Source organism: Ursus maritimus, unplaced genomic scaffold, assembly GCF_017311325.1.
Source record: "Ursus maritimus isolate PB19 unplaced genomic scaffold, ASM1731132v1 scaffold_9, whole genome shotgun sequence".
Taxonomy (NCBI): domain Eukaryota; kingdom Metazoa; phylum Chordata; class Mammalia; order Carnivora; family Ursidae; genus Ursus; species Ursus maritimus.
The window spans coordinates 26,225,369-26,249,253 of NW_024427107.1; the positions used below are offsets into that span (position 1 = coordinate 26,225,369).

Here is a 23,885-nt window from a genome sequence, read left to right on the forward strand (position 1 = left end):
AGTTTGCTCAATTTTCTGTAACTTTAAGAATGCTTAAAAAAAATGCTGGGATAAAACTTGAGTTGACCTAAATGCCTAATAGGAAATATAAAAATCATTGGATTTACTGATTTTCATTTTAAGAAGCTAACCTCTATAGAAGTCCAAACATGCAGTTAGGAAAATCATAACTATCCTGAAAATGATATAAGAAGAATACAGCAACTGGACCTTCAATATTAATTTCTAATAGATGTCAGCGATAAGAAACTGCCATCAACTCTGGGCAAATGTTTTTTGGATTATATAAAATATTTGACATATAAATAGAAATATATAAAATATTTAGTAGTGACATATTTAATATTTTAGGTTGTGCCAGTGCAAATGAAAAGTTTGAGGAACAAAAATACTAAAAGTGTATCAGTGTTGGGATTAAAGCTATAGTGTAGTATAAATTTACTTTAAAAATAGAATGACTTTATTTTTAAGAGGTGATTTCATACAAAACTGGTACCCTTTCAGGTGTTGATACTTGAAATACAAATGGTAACAGAATAAAATAAATTAAACAGCATGGTTGTGGTTAGTCATTAACTCCTTTTTTAAATGCAGTAACCAAAAGAAAAGGTCAATGATCATACAGAATATAATTGAAGTTACTTTAAGGAGGCAAATTCCTCTGTTAGACATTGTTGTCGAGCTTCAGTAGTGATTGAGTTGGTGAGAATTTTTTTTTTGTAGGAATGCTCTGATTTTAGTGGCATGTCTTATAATTTCTTTATGTAAAAATCCTTTTTTTGGGTAAATAACGTACTAAAATCTTTTAACTTTATTTAGAATATTCTTCTTGAAAAATGAACCATAATTATTCATCTTAAAAGAGAGCAGAATGGACAAAAGTCTAACTGACATAATCCACTATTTGACTCTTGTACTTAAAAGTTAAAATTAAAGATATAAATATGTGTGCTGTTATTTTATTCATTCATTCCACAAACTCATATTGGGTGCACACTATGAATGAATCATTTGACAGGATGTTGTGGGTGATACAAAGCAGAACAAAGATGATAAATAACTGATTTTTAACAAGTACACATACAAGGCAGTATGGGGTAAATGCTTTATGGAACGGAACAACGAGTCCTAATACCATGCCATGGGTAGGTTTCACCTGTGAATAACTTTCAAGAGTCTGTAGACTGAATATCATGTTGCTTCTATGTTGGTGTAAAATTATAAACTGTTCCTAGTTTTAATCTGAAATTATGTCCTTCCTACATTTTTGGCTTTAAAAGTCCTATCTTTAATGAAATGGTGATTTTTAAAATATTCTTTACCCGACAAAATTAAATACTGGATATGCCAGGCTCTGAATTTATTTTAATAACTTACTGTTTCATGTAAGTCGTATCATAGAACAACTGATTATAGACCAAGAACTAGGGAACTGAACTTAGGAAATTCAGTTTGAATGAAATAATGACTCTTCCTTGTGTAAGAGGAATTAGGAAATTTTCTATTTCTATATCCTGCCCTCTTTTTTCACATAGTCTGTCCTGGGAATAGATTATTCTCCCATAAAATGCAGGCATAAGGGATGTCCGTGCATGCTTATATATATGTTTGGGGGGGAAATGAGCAGCTGTGAAAAGAAGGTTGACAACGAAGTGTTTGGATTGAAAAATTCTACTCCTCATGCAAAATAAACAGAAAGAGCTGATATGGCAATAATTGAGTCTATATTCTCAACATATTGGGAGTTAAAATTTCAGAGAAAAGTCTTTCTCTTTTAATATATATTCTGCTGTCATTTTATTGAGTTGAAGATATGTTGAAAAATCAAGATAACCTATTTTTTTTTTAAAGGAAAACATGCTTAGCCAGAATACTGGTTGTGCCATGAAGCGTAGGTACAGTAAGCCCATTCTTTCTAAAAACTTCACTTGATTTATTAGATGACACAGCAAACATAAAATAATATGTGAAATTGCTGCATACTGCCTGAGAATATTTGGCTTTCTTAATTGGTTAGTTTATTGTAGATATACTTTTAATCTTAAGGGAAAAATATTTTTTGGTGTTAATCAGACAATTCCATTCTGAAAGTGTCTTCTTGTAAGTACAAATGAAAACTGTCAGACTGGAGAGAAGAATCCAGCATAATAATAAATTATTTATGAATAAATAATATAATTAACATCATTAATTGCTATCAATTTGATAACAAATTATTGTGTTTTGCAAACAATGAAGTAGATAAGCAGTTTGACTGATATCACACAGATAGATCATGAGTACTGAGCAACAGAGTGACTTTAGAAAAATAAATCATAGAGGCACCTGGGTGGCTCAGTCGGTTGAGCTTCTGCCTTCAGCTCGGGTCATGGTTTCAGGGTCCTGGGATCGAGCGCTGTGATCAAGCCTGCTTCATCAGTCTCCCTCTGCTGCTTACCCTGCTTGTGCTCACTTGCTCCCCCCCTCTCTAAAATCAACGAGTCAATCAATCAATCATAGTCTAAAATTCCTATGTAAAAGAATTATGGTCTGTATTAGGAAATCTCTAAGATTAATTTTGAGGTTACAAAATTCTAATTTTTGCTTCAGAGGGGTTTCTTTCTAATTTTCCTTGAAGGTATGACCTTTTGTTCATTATGTAATAAAGTTAATTCAACTCACGCATTTTACATGCTAATTTGAAGCTCTGATTGTAATTTATTGCATCTGTAGTAGCAGGAACACAACTGGTTAATAGGTTTGATCAAATTTCTGGATTGTTTGCAGAACAGAGTCTAGGGAAATAAACTTTCATAGCCTGTATGGCAGTACATGTAGAAAATTAATACTTTAAAATAAGTTATAACAAAAATATTAAATACCATTGTATATGTAGTTGGAAGAACAGAACTCTGCTCTGATTTTGTTGTAGAAAGAAGAAAAATAAATGTCCCCCTTCAGATTATAGAAATCAGTGAGTGGAAGGTGACAATACAAAATAAAGAAAGAATTTTTAACCTGCAAGGTGTGCCCAGTTTCTCTTCTGTGTAACTAAATGAAGCCATTGAGGCAAATAGTTCTATTATTTGACAGAATTGTTATGGGTTTCATTATTCACATATCAGTGGGTGTTCTACCAGCAGGAGAAACTGAAACCACTCTTCAAAATAATGTAAAGCATTACCTATGATTTGGGCAAAGGAATCTGAGTGGACAATAATGTGTGTAGGACTATATCACTCTTCCTTAATGTGGATATGGTCTATATTTTCTCTAAAAACCATGGTCTGTTTTTGGAAGGGTGTGGGCATGTGTGCACGTGTGCGTGTGCGTGTGTGTGTGCGCGCGTGCGCACACATGCCCAATAAATGTAAGGTAAGGTAACTGAAAGATAAGAATAAGGCAAGGAATGGGGAAAGGCAGTATACTTGTGCATATTTTCTCATTTTTAAAAAGTCAGTAGATGCAAAAATCATTCAAAGATTATTCTTTGAAAAAACTTTATAAGGTCAAGATTTTTGATATACATTTTGTTGTGTAACCATAATCCCACAATTATTTAAGCTTAGATTTCTATTTAATTGATTGGATGTTCACTACGTAGTCTCTTTTCACGGTAATTTATCAACTTCGGAGTTTTGAAATTGTTGATTTATCTTTTTGTTGAAAAAACGTTTATGATTCATATGATCCAGTAGCTTTTTTTTTATTCATATGTGCTCTATTCACTATTTTCTATTTGAGAATATCTATCTATTGCCTTCAGACTTAAAGGACAACTTAGTAAGGCATACATTCTTTGTTCACACTTTCTCTCAGAAGTGTCATGTCCTCAGATGTTGTAGATACTGCTCTTCTACCTTGTGGCACTCCCTGAATGCTGCTGTGGAGACATCTGGCACCCAATTCATCTTTCCCTCTTGTGGATGATTTCCTCTTACTGTCTGTATGCCTAGATGAGTCTTTATTCTTGAAGTTCAATGACTTCAAGAAGATATACCTTGGTGAGATTATTCTGTATCGATTTTTCCTGAACTTGGTTCACTCCTCAGTGCAGATTCAATTTTTCTTTATTTCGGAAAAATGTATTCTGGTATGTTATTAAGTGTATATTTTAAATTGTATATGTTTTCTTATTCAGAGATACCCAGAATGCACACTTGGGTTTAATTTTTCTGATTTATCTATATCTAATCTTTTTTATAATTATATTTTTCAATGAAGGCTGTATGGAAAAGTTTACCAGAAAACATGCTTACGCATTAGCTTCTAATGGCTTCCCATGATCCTTGGGATACACCTGAAATTCTTAACACAAGCTCGCCATCTCCTTTTCTCGCTTCATTTCACAATCTTCTCGCCAAGATATCTATGCAAGAGTCATTACTCGTGGAGGTTCAAATATGCTATGATCCTTTTTTGTTTGGTCTCAATATTTACATCTGTATATCAGATATCTTGCCCTCCCGTTTCATTTTTAAACATATTTTTTGAGAAATTTTTAAAAGCACAATAAATTAAAAAAACAATATAACAAACATCTTTGCATACTTCACACAAAATTAGCTTTTGTTAATATTTCTTCATAATCTGCTCAAAGTTTACTTTAATAAGTAAAATAAAACATTACAGATAAAGGTGATGTTCCATTTTTCCAGTCACATGCCAGTCTGACCTATCTCCCTACTCCTTCCTTCCCCATTTACGTGCATCCTTGATATTAATTTGATGTGTATACTTAAAATTCTTTAAATGTATGTGTGTGTGTTTGTGTGTGACCAAGGACATATGCAGTATGATTTTGTTTTTTAAAAATTACATAACTGATATCTAATATAAAAAACTATGTATCTTGCTTCATTAAATCAAACTGTCTTTGAGAATGATACTATCCTATTTCTTTTTCATTTTCATTTCATTTATTTATTTTTTTAAACTTTAAAAAAAAAATCTGGTATATTTAGGTCTAAAAATGCTTGATATCTGGGCACCTGGGTGGCTCAGTCAGTTAAGCATCTGCCTTCTGCTCAGGTCATGATCCCAGGGTCCTGGGATCGAGCCCCTGCAGCTCCTGGGGCTCCCTGCTCAGCAGAGAGCCAGCTTCTCCCTCTCTGCTCCCCCAGCCCCTGCTCATGCTCTCTATCTCTCAAATAAATAAACAAAATCTTTTAAAAAATAAATAAAAAAATAAAAAAATGCTTAATATCATTTATTAAGAGGACTTTAGTTAACCACTATAGTATTCTATTAAAATAAACAAATTGCTCTTTTCAAAGACTCTTCTTCATTCCTAAAAACGTACTTTGAGAACAATAGAACATATCTAGGATTATCACCTGTACAGTGTGTCTTAACAATCTACTTTGAGATGAAGTTTCATGCAAAAGAGTATTTAAAATCATGTAAACAAGATTGAAATCAAACTCCAGAAGTTAGGGGAGAAATGATTAATTTAATATATAAATTCACTTGCAATAATTTCGTACAGCCTTTTGTTTTGTCTTATTTGTGTTCCACTGAAGACCCATCTGGGTGTATGTGTGAAGAAATAGAAATCATTTATACAATTGCAGGGACCTACTTGTATGTTATGCACACACATACTGAGTTTGTACATTATTTCAGCAGTGGGAAGAGAGTGAGCTCAAGTCATGTCTAATTAAAAATGAAACTCCCTGAAGAAATATGCTTAGTATTAAATTCTAGTTTTTCATAAGTGTAATGAAAATTAAATAACTAAATTAGTATATATACTCTGGAGTTCATCTATCCATCAAAATAATTGTTTTCCTTCCTCTTTATTACTTTAGTAATCAGTCTCTTAGTAAGTAACTGACTACTGTATCAGTGAAGCATATACTTGAAGCATTTTATTTTCCTACAGTAAACCGATAGCGTTTTATGCTAGTTCAGTGCCCCTCACCTAGTCAATCCAATTAATATGTTGATGTTGAGGGAAACTTTGTCAGATTCCAGGACCAGTATCAGTTGTCATGTCCACAAGGCTTCTAGATAGCCAGCAATACGATTCCCTTCAAACACTGTAGCAGGGTTTTTACTTCTCTCTATCCCCATGCTAAGAACTTTATTGCCAGAATCACATTTTCTCTTTGTGTGTTCTGCTATATCTTAAGATGTCAGTCACCTGTTGGTCAATGTGGAGGTGGGGTACCATGTTTATGATTTTGTAGCTCTTACCATAGGTTTGGTCTCTTTTATCCAGTGGCTTGGACCGGAGTTTCTCAGTCTCAGTAGTATTGACATTTTGGACTGGATAATGCTTTGTTGTGGATATAGAAAGGAGGGGACTCTGCATTGTAGGATGTTTAGCAATCCCTTACTCTCAACAGAGTCTTACTAGGTGCCAGTAGCACTTCTTCACTCCCAGTCATGACCAACAAAAATGTCTGTGGACATTACCAAATGACCCTGGGGAGGTGGGTGGGCAACACTGGTCCCAGTTGAGAATAATTATCATAGATAGTAAGTACTACCATCTTCTACTATCTCTAATTTAGTCTTAATGTGTTTGGGAAAGATTTATATTTGGAACACATTTAAATTTCCTCTTTGGGGCGATGTTGGCTTCTATTTCCTTGGGTTCAATTTATATATATTAACGTATTCTTTTATATAATATTTTATTTGAAATAAAAAGTTTATTTTTCTATTCTTGAATCCCACTTGAAATGTAACTTTAAACTCTTGTAGCTGTTTCTTTTGGTATTTCTCTTCATAGTTCCCAGATCAGAAATGGGGTGCTGCATGGAATAGAACTGAAAATATATGGCTTTGGTTTCTTGGAAACAATGGAGCAGTGAGAACACAGATATTAGATCTGGAAAGCTGGCACCCTTGTTATGCCAAGGAATAATATTTAATAAAACAGTTGCTCATGATAGACGAATGGAAAGCAGATAGACAATGGATTACGTAAGATCTAGGAAATATTGATAATGTTGTGAGTGTTTTCTTAGTATTTTTATATACAGAGGGTGAATATAGGTAAGTGTGTTTGCCAAGTTCACTACATGTAGTTTGTGATATAAGTTGATTGAGAGTTGGGTAGTTCGGGATCTTAAATGTTAAAAACAAACACCCCAGTCAACTGATTCTGTTTTACTAACTGAATCAAGTATTTTGCTCAACCAGTAATCTTGCCAACACAGTTCAAAGATCATGAGTGGGGCTGACTCTCGCTCAAGCCTTTGTTTCACAAGAGAGGGCAATGGGTGGATCTCAGAGGCCAGTACATAAAAGATCTATTATCAGATTTATAAACTATGTCTTGAGAGAATACGGTCTGTGTTTACTCCAAAATATTATTGATCAGAGGTAAAGTGATTGAGTTCCCACTAAGTTTTTGAGACAGATACATTACCAGAAAAACCAGAAGTGTGGTTTACAGGAGTGTGATCAGATGGCTTCTAAAACAAACTACAGACCCCCAAATTCCACAAGCAGAAAGAGTGCCAACAAAGCAGTGCAGCCTCCAAGAGAGACACACTGCAGCTTCAGCTACAGTTGGCAATTTGCTGCTCCATAGACCAATCACGGAACTTTCTCCGCTGACAGGAAGTGGTGCTTTTATGATTCCTGTTTGCAGGATTTAAAAATGCCACAGATACCCTATTCTTCCATTATCCAAATAGGAGATTTAATTTCTGTAATCTTGTTTCTGCTTCACCCTGTGTAATGAACATGAAGCGTGGTGACTTTTTAATTTATGGACCACTGGATCGTGGGAAGCTATATCTAGACTTAAAGGAGAGAATTTTGGGGGCACCTGGGTGGCACAGCGGTTAGGCGTCTGCCTTCGGCTCAGGGCGTGATCCCGGCGTTCCGGGATCGAGCCCCACGTCAGGCTCCTCCGCTATGAGCCTGCTTCTTCCTCTCCCACTCCCCCTGCTTGTGTTCCCTCTCTCGCTGGCTGTCTCTATCTCTGTCCAATAAATAAATAAAATCTTTAAAAAAAAATAAAGGAGAGAATTTTATATTGCATGGGCATCCTGGGATTTGTTGTGAGTGCATCCATAGGACTGAATTTAGAAGTTGCTTCTCTTGAGAAAGGGATTTGCACAGATAGTGAATATCCAAAAGAGAAAACTGGCAGATTTCAAATTGCCTTTCCCACACTCCCAAAATGCTGATTTCCCTGTGTTTTAACCGATAGCACCCCCACTAATTTATGTGCAATAATTTGTAAAGAAGAGTGCAAATCCAAGAAAGCTGAAGCTGAAGTCTTATTTTTTGTGTATTGGTTAATCTCTGTCATGCGCTCCATTTCCAGATGAAATTTTCACCATTCTCTTCCTTTCTCTACATACAGGATGCTGACCTCTATCAACTGCATTACATAAGTGGTTTACAGGAGTGTGATCAGATGACTTCTAAAACAATCTTGCATCCTGGCTTCTGGTTGGGGTTTGGCCAATGGGAAGTGTTGGCATGAGAAACGGGCAGGCAGTGAGAAAGGTGGGTAGGTATTTCACACTCCTCCATGTCTGATGGTGATTCCTGCAGTGAATGGATTCCACAGTGGCCACAGCTGTTCTCCAGAGAGTGTGCTTTCATATCTTTAGTTCTTTCCAAGCTTCTGAAGCACCATGTGTTCCCCTTGCCCTTCAGGTCTAGGGCTAGTAATGACATTCCACTGTTACTGGTCCCTGGGTGCCCAGCATCCTAATTGTCTCCTTAACACTTCTCTCACAGGTATAAATAGTCCTTTCCAAAAATTATCCTTAATTAAACCTTCTATTGTGTGTCTGGAGCTTCTCTCTATTTCTTTTCTGTAATCCATTTACATTTATTTCTTTTTCTATCCTTATTATTGGGGTTTTGAAGGATGTGTAAATAAACACATTTATCTATCCTAGAAGTCTATTTCAAAAAAATCTTCCCTAATAGTAAAATAAAAATTTTGTGACAATTATAGGTTTGAAATTTACAAAGGAATTATTTTTCTCTTTCCCCCAAAATAGACCCATCTCTATTTTTACTGTCTTCAGTTTTAAGACAGCTGATAATTTTTACATTCTCATGGAGCTACAAATTGTTGCTGCTTAATAAGCATCCTCGTTCCTTCATAACTATCTCACTAAATTGGCACCTTAATTGATCATATTTCTCTCACCAGAGAGAATTTTTGGCTCTGTCCACTGTCACCCACTATCATCCTTCCTTATGTCTAAAATTTTCGTTTATATGTATTTTTACCTGTGGATATCTCCTACTAATAGAAATTTCTTCTGGTAGAGAACTGACCGTGGATCTTCCTTCATTTCTGAATATTGATCAACTCGATATTTCATTAATGAATAAATGAATATGTAGGATGGAAGCCCCCTCCTTTTTTGTCAATTTTAGACTCTCCTAAGGTATCTGTATCTTTTGTCTTTGCTTCTTCCAGCATTTGACAGATTGCTTCATTTATTAGGCCCTCCAGAAAGATATGTTGGGTAGAACAGAGATCAGAGATCACACACACACACACACACAAAATGCAAGGAAATAGTAATAACTTTTAAAATTTTTCTGAAACAGCTCTCCTTCCATTACGTGTGTCTTGTATTATAGCTATTCTATTTCACTTTCTCTCTGATTCCTTTTTACTGTGCTCAAAGGCAGCTCCCAAACTTCTTTAGATTGTTACATGGTCTGGGCAAATTGACTTCTACTTGATCATTTCCAAGATGGATAGAATGATTTTGAGTAATTTGGACTTTTCAAAATGTTTCTTGAGGACCGTGAAAGACATGAAGACAACTATTTGTAGTTTGAATGGTAGTTGACAATTTTTCTCCACTTTACCAAATCTTCCATTTTCTTTCATTCCAGACTGAAAACATTTAAACTCTCTTGTGTTTAATGAGAATTAATGAATTAAATTTGTTTTCACTCAACTAAATGGGCAACATTTGGTCACCTTTTTTGTTGTCTATGTCTAATGAATATACCTAGTCTGTTCTGTTCTCTATATTACCAGGTCAGTGTGTTCTTTCATTATTAATTTAGATTATTAGAATCTTTTGAATCTTTTTGATGATTAAAAACTCTGGCATAGTTGTTCACCTTTTTTTTTCAAATGCAGGTAGATGAACAATAACAGTTTTTCATAATGGTGGTATTAGAAATTTATAGAAGTAAAATTATGTGAATAAAGAAAGTAATAACATAGATTAATAACTAAAATTTAAGGAGACAGTTTGAGGAAACAATGTTATCAAAAATAGATTACCAAGAATAGGAGAAAGGTGATTCCTAAAGACATTTGGGCTACCGTTACTAGAAGAGGGAAAGTTAGATATTGGACAAGCACATAAAACAATGTCTTTTTTTTTTTTTTTTTGGGTAGTGCTGGCATTTGATTGCCACTGTACACATGCCTGATGAATGAAACTAATAAAGATAAATATAAAGGTCCTGATCTCAAAGAGTTTTGTTTATTGCTAAGGATTTACAATAGGACGTTTACTGGTTAAATGAAGGAGGGGTATTTTAATACAGGATTTGTTACATAAGCATTTGTCCTTTTTTATGTGAAATATGTTGTTATAAGAATGATTTAATTGTGTAGTTATACTTACCATCTACTGTAATTTGTGTGCACAAATTAATACTGCCTACATTAAAAACATCCAATTAAAATGATCAATATAGTAATTACATATAAAGTCATGTTTATATCCTAATGAGACACATATTACCAAGTTATTTACAGTGTCTGCATTAGATACCTCCATAAGATACACAAAGTGTAAATAAATGTGTACTTATCTGAAGATCAAATACAAGATCTGTTGTGACTCTGAGAAGTAGAGAATGTTCTTTGATTTTTATCTCTGTTGGATAACTGAAATGAAATTGGAAGCATAGGCAAAAAAACTCTAAAACTAACTTCCAAATATTCTAGTAGTACTCCTGTAATTCTGATTGTTATTCATTTACCCTATTTTCCTAAACCTTTTATTAATTCGTTGCTATGAGATTATGATGATGTGTAAGAGTAGGTCAACCTACTTATAATATTTTAATTGCCTTTCTGTTAACTACACAGATAAAGTTATTTAACCCATGTGCTACTTAGTTATCCTCACGCCCAATTGTTCACACAGACCCCAGGCCTGACTTATGATTATATTGTATTTCTAGAGTCTCACCACTTTACTACTTCCCAACTTGTATTTTTTTAAAGATTTTATTTATTTATTTGAGAGAGAAAGAGTGTGAGCACAAGTGGGGAGGGAAGGGGTGGAGGGAGAGGGAGAAGCAGACTCCCTACTGAGCAGGAGCCCCACTAGGGACTAGGGACTTGATCCCAGGACCCTGAGATCATGACCTGAGCCAAAGGCAGATGCTTAACCAACTGAGCCACCCAGGTGCCCCCATCCCATCCTCAACTTGTATTTTGACTCTAGTAGCAAAGTAGTGATTATGGGGAAACTTGATCTGGTAAGCATTATTGAAATTTAGGAACATGTATATAATCTTTGAATATGTGAGAACTCCCTGAATTATTCCAAAATTTCACCATGTTTCAGAATTGGCATATATTCAAATGAAAATATTTGGTGTACTCATTTTTCATGCACAACATATTAAATAGTATAATTCTTATTCTATTTTAGGTTCACAGTCTAAAATGAACATTGGCAAGAATGGGTTGCACAAAACATGAATTAATTGCATGTCTGTGTTGAAAGAACTATAGATTTGGAAAAGATGTTGAAACATCACACAGTTCATCCACCTCTATTAAACAAATCTTTCAGATGGGTAGCTCTGCTGTTTTTAAGGATTTCATTTCACCTTTAATAAGATTTTAATAAGATTCTTGCTACCACCAATGTGCTTCTAAGTCCTCTTGATTTTCTTTGAAAGTCCTCTCTAAGTGAACTTTCCCATTCCAGTTCTGTCATTTGTATCCTTATAAAATTCTTTTCATTCCCATCATTCTTACCAATCTTAGCTTCGCCTTTCCAGTCAAGTTTATTGCTTACTACATTGCATCATGACTAGTCCTCTCTGATTAATCTGTTCTAAAGATCATTACAACATTGTACCTTTACTCTTGCTATCCTTTCCAACTGCCACAGTCCAACTCTGTTTTTCTCCAACATTCTATAACCTACGTACCCTTTAAGGACCAAGTTAAGGCTCTGTTTCTTCCTGGAGTACTGCACCATTCTGCCTGAGGTCGGTCACTCTCAGCTTTGAGGGTAGTTTTCCATGAAGGCTAGGATTTATTCTGTTTTATATTATATTATGTCTTCATTGTTGCATATATGTATTAGAAATAATGCAAAATTCATGAGAATGGTCAATTTAGGATGCTTCTATATTGTTTTTTCTATTACCTAGGTATTTAAAATAAAGAAGTTTGAGGTCTAATTAAAATATAGGAATGTAACATTAACAGAAATACTATATTATGGAACATAGGATTTGGAAGAGAATTTAGAAATTTCTTTCTTTCCCTAAAACTACACCAAATATTATGCCTAGAGGAACTACACATTAGGCCTAAAAGTCAAACATACACATTTTTACTTTTAGACAAAATATTTTCCCTGAATTCCATCTACTTTGAAACCAGGCAAGTTAAATTATATAATACAGAAAGTAGAAGTTTTCTTTTCCTCCTTATTTCTTAAATCTGGAGGTTGGAGCATAGACTAAGCCCTATACCATCAAAAATCTTTCTTTCTTTGAGGACTCACTGTGAGTCCCTCTCCAGAGGGTCACGAGAGATTCAAAAACAGGCCAATCTGGAAAACTGAGAGGCCTTATGACTTTCAGGAATGAAGGCAATGAGGAGTCATTTAAGGCTTTTGAACATAGCAGTAACAGGATGCACCTGATGCTTAGGGAATTATCACAGCTAGAGTATCAGAGGTTATTTTTGCAGTATAGGGTTTTCCAAGTAAGAAGAGATTGGCACTTAAACTAGAAAAATAAAAAAGGAGTAGATCTAAGAGATATTATTAAAGAAAAAAACAAGAGAATTTTGTGACTAATTTCACTTGGGGGGGGGGAGAGAGAGCAGTAGAGGATAAATTGTATGAATCCATAATTCTACTACTCTGAGGTTTTAAATCTAATTTTGGGAACAATCAAATGATGTCATTGGGAGAAACAGAGGCCAGTTTACTCTTGAGTCACCAAAGCAAAGAATATTATTTATTTTTCATTTTAACTATACAGTTTATTGAAAGAGTATCTATTATACTGAATATACTTTTTTCCCCAAAGAATGCACATGCATGCCCATCAGTTGGAAAAATAACATACGGATGAATCGGAAGAACACTAAGAGCATTCACATTTTCTCTGAAATCCGGCTGTTTAAACATTATATTCAAAAAAAGTTATTGTGACCTACTGATCTAATAGGTTAAAAAACTGTCCAGCCTATGTTTTATGTGGTATGCTCTACCTTTTCTTAGGCAGAAAATAAATTTTCTGATAAATAGTAAAGTTCTCTGCAAGAAAAGAATCAATTTAAGAGATACATATTTTCCATAGCAACTTCTTACTAGATATGTTTCCTGAGGCAAGGGAAACAAAGCAAAAATAAACTATTGGTACTTCATCAAAATGAAAAGCTTTTGCATGGCAAAGGAAACAATCAACAAAACTAAAAAGCAACCTATGGAATTGGAGAAGATATTTGTAAATGACATATCTGCTAAAGGGTTAGTATCCAAAATATATAAAGAACTTATAAGACTCAACACCCCAAAAACAAATAATCCAATTAAAAATAGACATGAATAGACATTTTTCCAAAGAAGACATACAGATGGCCAACAGACACATGAAAAGATACTCAGCATCATTGATTATTAGGAAAATGCAAATCAAAACTACAATGAGATTATCACCTCACACCTGTCACAGTGGCTAAAATCAACAAAACAAGAAACAATAGGTGTTGGCAAGGATGTGGAGAAAGGGGAACCCTCTTGCACAGTTGGTGGCAATGTAAACTTGTGCAGCCACTCTGGAAAACAGTATGGAAGTGTCTGAGGAGAAAGTTAAAAATAGAACTACCCTATGATCCAGCAATTGCACTACTAGGCATTTACTCAAAGAATACAAAAATACTAATTCAGAGGGATACATGCACCCCCATGTTTATAGCAGCGTTGTCTACAGTAGCCAAACTATGGAAACAGCCCAAGAGTCCATTGATTGATGAATGGATAAAGAAGATATGTGGTATATACACACAATGGAATATTACTCAGCCATAAAAAGGAATGAAAACTTGCCATTTTCAATAACATGGATGGAGCTAGAGAGTATTTTGCTAAGCAAAACCAGTCAGTCAAAGAAAAACAAATACCATATGATTTCACTCATATGTGGAACTTAAACAAAACAAATGAGCACATGGAAGAAATGAGAGTGAGAAACCAAGAAACAGACTCAACTATAGAGAACAAACTGATGGTTACCGGAAGGGAAGTGGGTGGAGGGATGGGTAAATTAGGTGATGGGGATTAAGGAGGGCACTTGTGATGCGCACTGGGTGATGTATGTAAATGTTGAATCACTGTATTGTACACCTGAAACTAATATAACACTGTATGTTAGTTAACTAACTGGAATTTAAATAAAAACTTAAAAAAGTAAAAGATACATATTTTATGGTACTGAGACAATGAGAAAAAGTAAAGTGCCAAAACACATTTTCCCTCCATCCCCATTACAACAAGAAAAAACTTACTTTATTCACATATTAATAATAATGTTTTACATTGATGATATGTATACAAAGTGCTAGCCTAAGGTATTTGTGAATGATTAAGTTTTAAATTCAATCTAACATCAATGTTTATAAATGGAAGCCTGACAAATACTTAGCTATCCACTTTAATTCAGCTTTAAGTCTAATTGTTGATAAAACAAATTGATGAGCAAGGAAGAACTGGAAATGTTTCTACAATAATTTTTACTCCTGGGAAGTCAAGCAAAAGTTACCTCATTTTTGTGAAAAGGTTTAGAGTAGAAAATCAGTGCCCCTACTTCAATATTTATATTAGAAACTTTAATTAATACTACATAATCAAGAAGACAATTTTTCTTAATACTTAAAAATCTTCACACTTATGAGAAACAAAATTAAAAATAAAGATGAAATGGTTATGTTTTTCTTTGCATTTTTAACTACATGGAACACTTTCTATAAATCTATTATTTTGATTTGTTATAGAATTATGTTAGAAGTTAGACTGACAATGAGCTCTCTGTATTTGGTCTGTGATAGAGTCTCATTCACTATAGCATAGTATATTGAAAATTTAGCCTTAAATAATATATTGGAATACCTAGCTTTGGATTTACCAATTGGATCCAATTTGAATAACTTTAGTGGTTTTATATGACAATTTGGCAATAAACTTTTTATAGGGAATGAAATTATTATGTAATAGCCAAATTTTACATAATACTATTTGCATTTTTATTATAATAGTTAAATTGTTTTCCTCATACAAATCTCTAAGTATTTTTAAAGTATTATTACCAACAATTGCAGATTTTATGCATATTTTTAAGAATCTCTTAAGAGTTCCTAAAAATTAGAAAAATTTGGATCTATCTTCATGCTAGATGTACCATAATGGTCCAGAATAATGTATTATAAGAGTTATAAAGCCACAGACATATATTTAATACCAATGCTCTTAATCTATTAACAGTTAATATGTTAATCCAAGGGGAACATGCAAATAAAATTATTGCACTTTTGGTCATGCTCAGTGTCTCTAACCACTTGTCAGAAACATGAAAATGTAACTTGGCTATCAGGCAAGCAAAATAAAGTAGAATATTAAAGTAATTCTGCTTGCAATAATTTTTTGACTTTCTTTTCTTTTGGCTAAGTTTTCCTAAAGTTCCATTTGAAAATCCTACTCCTCACTGATTTGCTTCAGTAATTATGCTCTTTTCAATTCAATGTTAACTTCCTCATGCTTCCTGGTATAGTTTTCAATTATTTTTTATATATGGATTCTTTCCTGAACATATACATTTGAAGTTTACATATCATTTTATTCATGAGCATATTGTAACTAGTGAGCTTTCCTGAATCTTGCTGCAAGGCAAGGACTCTATGACTATTTCTAGCTAACAAAGTGTAAATGACAGTGGTATCTGTCACTTGTGGGTTGGGAAATTTAAGAACTCGCTAGGGAACTCTGTTACCTCTTTCCTGGGTCAAGAAACCATGAAGGTCTCATGTTAAGATGTCTGCACTTCAGAATAAAAGGGACCTGAATTCTTGAGCCACTGGATATAGGAGAACCTCTACCAACCCACGCTGGGTATGTAATAAATAAAAAATAAATCTCTAATGCGTTAAGCAGTTGGCATTTGAGATTTCTCTTCATGGCAGCTCACATATGCTTCCCTATCCCTAGTTTCTAACTGTCTAAATTATCAGTTTCTTATCTACTATATAGTAACTGCTTCAAATAGGTAAATAATAATTATGTTTTTGGAAAACTTGTTTAAGATAACTATTAGAATGAAACGTCCATCTTATCTATTTTATTTTATAGATTGGATTAAAGTTCATTTACACATTTATTCATTAATTCAGGAAATTATTTGTTGTGTGTCTACTATGTGCCAGAAACTGTCTATCTTGAGTCCTGGTAATATAGCAATAAATGAAAGTGATAAAAAAAAAATCTATTCTCATGAATCTTAAATTCTACTATTAGAGATAGATAATAAATAATATAACTACATCAAATACATATGCTAAGGAGAAAAAAAAATAGAGAATAGTGATGAGATGGTATTGTTGGCTTAAATTTTAGAATGAGTGACCAAAGTAGGTGTCACTGAGAAAGTGACTTTTGAATAAAGGCCTACAGGAAGTGGGGGAACTAGCCTTGTGGATAACTGAGGGAAAAGCTCCAGGCAGAAGAAGTAGCATGTGTAAATGTGTGGGTATTTCTGAGCTGTATGAGAAACAAGGAAGCCAGTGCTACTAAAGCAGTGGAAGTGGAGGGAGAGAAGAGAGAGACCAGGAGTTGACACAGGGAGGTAATAGGGACCCATATCATTTAAGGCCTTGAAAATCTCTGTGAGGATTTGGCTTTTATTCTGAGATGAGGGACATTGGAGGATTTTGATCAGGGGAGTGACATGTTATGAATGAGATTTTAATAGGATCAACTCAGGGGTTATGTTGAGAATAGACTGAAGAATGATAGCATTGAAACAGGAAGACCTGGAGAAGCCCAATGGAAACAATCCAGGTGAGAGATGCTTTTGGCTTTCACCAAGGTGGTAATAGTGGTGGAATGGAGAAGCGATGATTCTGAATATATTTTTGGAATTAGAGATCATAGGGTTTGTTATCAAACTAGCAGTTGCCATTAACCAAGATGGGGAAAACTACAGGAGGAACAGTTTCAGGGGAGTGTCATAGAGCTGTTTGGGTGTGTTAAGTTTGGGTTGCCAATTAAATATCTAAGTGTAGATGCCAAGACTCTTGAAAATATGGGCCAATAATTCATGGGGGAGTCCAGGTAGAAAACATAAATTTGGAAGTTGTCAACATAAATACATGCTATTCTAAGCCATAAACTGGATGACACCATCACTATAATGATTGAATAGAGACTAAGTTCAAAGACTGAGGCCAGAAACATACTAACATTTAAAAGTCACATATGAAGGGGGGGAAAAAAAAGGACGTTGAGAAGGAGTGGCCAAAAAAGTAGGAGAAAATCTACGTTAAAACAAAAGAAAATTTTGAGGAGAGAATGACTAACCATGTTAAATCCTGCTGATTAATGAAATAGGATGAAGTCTGAGGAATGACTATTGGATTTAGCAAAGTGAAGGTCATTGCTGACGTTGGTAATGGTTTCTGTGCAGTGACAATAATGGGGCCTAATTTAGTGGATCAAGAGAAAATGGGAAGGAAGAAATAGAAGACCGGGAAGCATAGATTCTTTCAGAGAATTTTGTCATAAAACTGGAGGTAAGATATAGGTGAGCTAGATGAAGGAACTGGGTCTAGGTGGTTTTATTTTTTTCGTTTTTAAATATTGTTGAAATGGGATACCTGGGTGTCTCAGTCGGTTAAGAATCTGCATTCAGCTCAGGTCACGATCCCAGGGTCCTGGGATGGAGTCAGGCATTGGGCTCCCTGCTCAGTGGGGAGCCTCCTTCTCCCTCTCCCTCTGTCCACTGTTCTCCCTGCTTGTGCGCTCTCAATCTCTGACAAATAAATAAAATCTTAAAAAATAAAAATAATAAATAAAGTTGAAATGGAAACTGCTTGTATGCTGATGAATGATCCAATGGGAAGGGAAAAATGGAGAATGCAAAGGAAAAAGAAAATTGCTAGAGTCAATCACTGGTATGTAAGTGGGAGGGTTGCCTTAAGGTTGCCTACATAAGTCCTATGTAGGACTTATGAGCATTTAGAGTTCATCCACAGTAACAGTATGGAGAATACTTAGGGGTGGTTTTTGGAAGTTCTGTTTTATTCCTTCTGTATTCTCACTGAAGTAGGAAGCAAAGTCATGAGCTGGGTGCAAAGAAATTGGAATAGGTTTTGAGGGTGTAGGGAGAATGATTATCTAAGATAGTAGGTGAAAAAATAGATTAGATAACTATATTTCTTATATTTAAGGGTCCACTTAAGTTTTGTCATCACAATAAAGCAGTCAGCATAATTGTGTATTTTTTCCAACCAGTTTCATCTTCAGGGGTACTGGCGTAGAGTTGGTGGGAAGTTTTGGTTTTAACCAAGGTTTTTTTTTTGTCAAGCAAGTGGGTAGAATTAAGAGAAAGGTTTATTATAATAATTTACATAAATTTAAGGTGGATAGTGAAGAAAGGACATGAGGTTAATAAGGAGCAGTGACAAATGGCTAGGATAAATGGATTGAAAGTTTGGATGAAGTCCGAAGTTTGTTAGAGATGGGTGTCAGAAGGAGTGAGCTGGAAAGATAAAAATGATAGTAGAAAGGAGGTGTGTTAAATTGAGATGGAGAGTTTGTTGTTATGGAAAATGTCAAGGTCAAGGGTGTGACCTTGGTACTGCATAGCTTCTATAGGGTGGAGAACAAGATCATTGGCTAACTGAGGTCAAGGATTTGAGAGATCAAGGTACTGACTTCTATGTAGGACTTGAAATTGCCAAGAAGATGTACAGGTGTGGAATTGGAATCAGTGAGTCGGGGGCTAACTTTCCAAAAAAAGAGGTGAAGTTCATTGGGGGGCCTTAGATGACTGCGAAGGTAAGGATACTGGTCTGGAAGCAGCAATGAGGAGCAAAAAAGACATCTACTTCATTTCTAGGCCCAGAGGCAGAAGGGGTGTGGAAAAGAACCCGTTACTTGAACAGTTGTAGAAGCAGTGCCGTGGGGGAGCCAAATTTCCATGGAGACAAGTAGGAAACGAGATTTTTCATGAAAGTCGTTTGTTATAAACTTTAAAAGCTATTTGCTGATGATTGACCCTGAGATCTAGAAGGTTAAAACTTAAAAGATGGATATGGTTAGGAGAATCAGTCAGAAGAGACACAGGCCACCGCTGTCAGGGGATTTGTCCTGGGCCAATAGGGATATAAAGTGGCATAATGCCATTCGCCCTGGCATTCCAAAGTCAGTAATAGCAAGGTTGTGATGGTAACCCATCAGATTTGCCTCAATTGTCTGTCTTAGGTTATGTTGCTTGTTCATCTGTTTCTACGCTGAACAGTAAGAATTCTGCTAATCAGCTAAGTAGAGCAAAAACAACTGAAGCAACCACTGTTTGGAAAATGACTTTTTGAAAGTGTCATGTTTAGAAATCCAGAAGTAATTTTCAAACACAAGACACGTGGGGAAGTGCTGGGGGTGTCATCTTTACTTTTTGTCACTAACTTTTTTCTTTTTTTTAAGATTTACTTATTTATTTGAGAGAGAGAGATATCAGGAGTGGGAGGGAGGGGCAGAGGGAGAGGGAAAGAAGCAAACTCCCCACTGAGTGGGGAGCTTGTGCAGGGTTGATCCCAAGGACCTTGAGATCACGACCTGAGCCAAAATCAAGAGTCAGACACTTAACTGACTGAGCCACCCAGGCACCCTGGTACTCGCTTTTAATTTAATAGTTACTCTGTTCTCATTCTTAGTCTGCTACAACCTTATTTTTCTTGCTGTACTCTAGTATCTAATTTAGTGTTCCATTAATTTTGACGTATTTTCCTCTGTAATCATTCTGACATATTTCTAGTTCTTAAGATATCCTCATCTAAAATAATTCATTAGTAAGCACCAATTATTTTTATTTACTTCTTATTTTATCTATAGTAAAATTTGCTGCCTTGATGTACAGTTCTTTGAGTTTTGACCATTCCAAGGAAATATGTAAACACTATCACAGTCAATATATAGAATAGTTTAATCATTCCTAAAAATTCACTCATGCTGCCCTTTGTATTAAACCTCTTCCCCATCCCTAATCCATAGCAACCACTGATCTGTTCTGTGTCCCTATAGCTTTGACTTTTCCAGAATGGAAATCTAATCAGAATATCATTGGTCCTTATTCATGACAGAAATTACATTCATCCAATTATTTAAGACAGACACTTGAAAATCATCCTAAGCAATTCCCTCTTTGGACTCGACATCTAATCAGTTATATCTTCCTTAATATTTCTGGAATTCCTTCCTCCACTTCGGTAAGCTGAGAGAAGTTAGAAAGGGAAGTTACTGGAGTTTCACCTTTTAATAAGTGTGGGTTTGAAATTGATGGTCATTATTCCTTAGCTTTATTTGGAGCTTTTCCTTAGAAAACATATTTTATTAATCTCTTTTGTAGGGTTATATTAGTGTTACAAGAATGAGTTGAGAAGGTTTGGGACAAAAAGCGTAAATGTAGGCTCTAGCTTTCATTTGGAAAGGAGTGTACAAAGGAAATAATTTGATAAAGTGAAAATATTTTCCTGGGATGTGTGATGTTAACACAGTATTGGTTAAGTTGGAAATTGAGAGAGATTCTGATTATCTAGTCCATTAGGATTTAAAACAACCGATGGATTTTTTTTCTACTTCCTCACCATTCATCTTATGCTCTCCTATCTAGAGTATTCAACAATTCCTTTACAAACATGCTATTTCATATCTTTTTCTTGATTTTCCTTCTGAGCATCAAAATGAGGCTTAGCTAGATAGCTGTCTTTAACAGTATCTGAAGTATGTGTTTTTATTTTTAAACTTTATAAATGTGACAAACATTTATTATGAGAATAATTGAATTTTCATTCTGTTTTGAGAATTGTTTGGAGTTTGCTACAATATTCCTACATGATATACCATACTGAATAAATTCCTCATTGAGAGATTGACAATAACCCTTTCCTGTGTAACTAAACTGTGTGCACCAGCCCACGCTGCTTTATCCTCCACGTATTTTGTGGAATATTAGTGTGAACCTTACTATGAGCAAGATGAGTGCCTCTTACACTGGATTTTGAACTTTCTTTCTTTATAATTCATGTGTGAAGGCCTTGGTCTTGCAGAAAATGGAGATTTCTCTGAGGAGAGGAATAGAAGAGCAAGAACAAAACATAGAAACTAAAATAGGAACAACACATGTATACACATAAATAGAGAATGTTTCCTATAACTGATTGATTAAATTCTCACACTTAACATGAAGCTTTAATAACTATGGGGACTATGTTGTCAAGTAAAGGAATTCTAAACTTGGGGGATAAAACTTTTTTTTTTATCAGATAGGGGATCCAAAAAGAATGAAGATGATTGGTGTTATAGTGGCTAATAAAAAAGGCTCCTTAAGCAGGTGAAATGACTTAGGGTTAAGGACAATTAGATTTTGAATGTGTAAGACTGCTAGAAAGCCCACAAATCCTCTAATGCTCAAGGACCTATCCACACTACAGATCTTTGGTTCAGAGCACTTTTTATTGGCGGACAAGTATAGAAGACTCTTTGCTTTAAGTATTTCCCACTTGAATGCTCCAGTCTATTTCAGACTTGAGTCAACTCTGAGTTAAGCTGCCTGCCTCAACTGGTGCTTATTCCTGACTCTTACCAGACTTTCTGACATTCACTCATATCAATCTCAGTTTGGTACCTTTTGAAGTATTGTCTGCTTCTATAATGGACCTCCATTGTTCCACGTACAGGTTCCCATTCTCTAGTATGAAACTAGCTCATTCGTTAACTAAGTAAAACATACTGTCTTACATGTTCTTCTTGTTTTCTACTGTATATCAATTCCAGAATTGGTTAATTAAGTTTTAGAATGAGATTTACTCTGAATACAGCAAAAATTAACAGTAGAGCAGTTGTTCGCTATGTAGCACAGTGTAATTTTTCTATCAACCCTTTCTACATTCTCAAATAGAGTAGACCGGGGGAAAAAATAGTCCTGACAGGTGAAAACCCTACATGGCAATTTTAGTGGTTCACATCTTGGTTTTCCTACCAGCTTATTTTTGAACAGGTCGGTTATTAACTTTTCTAGTCCTGATTTTATGTATTTTTGAATGATAGAATTGGGTTAGATCTGCTGATGCCAGAATATAGATAGCAACAGACTCCTGTCTCCAAACAAAGATGTACACTGGAGTGAAATGTACAAAGTAAACCAAATTCCCTCTGGTTAAAGTTTGGGGAGTGGACTGGAAAACTTGCACCCCCTGAAAGAAGCCTTTGGAAGAGTTAATTTTGAAAACTTGTTCTCCATGATATGTAGTGTTACTTGCACTTGTGACAATCCACGAGTACGAGTTGTATTGAGAGTATATGAAGATTTAATTCAGACAATCTATCTTAAAATTTGAGTATTATAGGGAGATAGGAAGGAAGAGCAAGATCATTAAAGGAAGGTTTACATTTAGGTTTTTCTTTTAGCCTAGTGTTTGGCTAAAGTTTTAGCCTAGATTTGGCTCACCATTTATTTAGGGATCAAAAATAGGCAACTTATGGCATCAGCTGTTTGAGTCTTTGAACCTGTAGGTATAACCCTAATTCTAACCCTTAAACAGCTACTTGAACCTTTGAATAAATGGCCGAGGAGAGAAGGGAAAAGACAATGAGGGAGAATAGCGAGAGGTTCAATAGTGGGATAAAGTTGTGAGTACAGACTGCCCACATCCTCCACCTCCACAGTCTTCACCGTGGCTGTTGGTGAGAGGGTTTCTCTTTTAATTTTCCTATTTAATTTCCTATCAAGTATGAAGCTTACTTATTTCAGTTCTGTTCATCAAACACTCATGGAGGACCTATTCTGTGGCAGTCACTCTGCTGGGTAGCAGAGATACAAAGATAAATACCAGGTACTCGTAATCCTTTGAACAGGTTATTTCAAATGCTGTTTTGAGAAATTGCAGTTGATGGAGCAGAGAGGGATTAAAAATTGGTGTGCCTTTTTTCCCCCCCTGAAAATATTGGTTTAGAAAAACAGAAGGAAAAAACATTCAGGAAAAATATATGTAAATACGTTTGTATTCAAGTGGTGCAGCTGAGTTATCCTGTTTTCTAATCTTTGAGACCTTAATTTCTGTATTTGTGTTACAGAGTATTGAGTTTCCTTTCTCACGTCTATTATATTAGGAAAGAAATGAGAGATGAATGGGCCAGATAGGAAGTAAAGAGGAGATAGCAAGTGTGTATATTAAAGGTTAATGGGAAAGAAGATAGGAGATTAAGTTAGAATTGAGAGGAAGTGGTAGTAGAGTACTGAGAAGGAAATTGAATGGGACTAACATATGTTAAGAAAAAAAGAAGAGAAAGGAGACACAGGGAGCAACCAGAAGAGAAAAGAAATATAAGCACATATTTAAGGAATTTTTCAAAGGAGAAATCTTCAGTCAGTTTTTGTTTGCAGCCAATCTTGAATGCTACTGAAAATTTCGATTT

The 23,885-nt window shown here is 35.0% G+C and overlaps 1 long non-coding RNA gene across 3 annotated transcripts in view; it reads left to right on the top strand.

Annotated features, from left to right (window-relative positions):
- Positions 1-8,285: 8,285 nt before the first annotated feature.
- The window catches only part of LOC103661356, a 253,666-nt gene continuing 238,066 nt past the window's right edge, over positions 8,286-23,885 (top strand). For 2 of the 3 annotated variants that reach the window (XR_005833676.1, XR_568041.2), the window contains exon 1: positions 8,287-8,454. This is a non-coding gene — a long non-coding RNA (uncharacterized LOC103661356). Of the gene's footprint in view, positions 8,455-23,885 lie in introns of all 3 variants that reach the window. The other variant, XR_005833675.1, reaches the window with a different exon arrangement.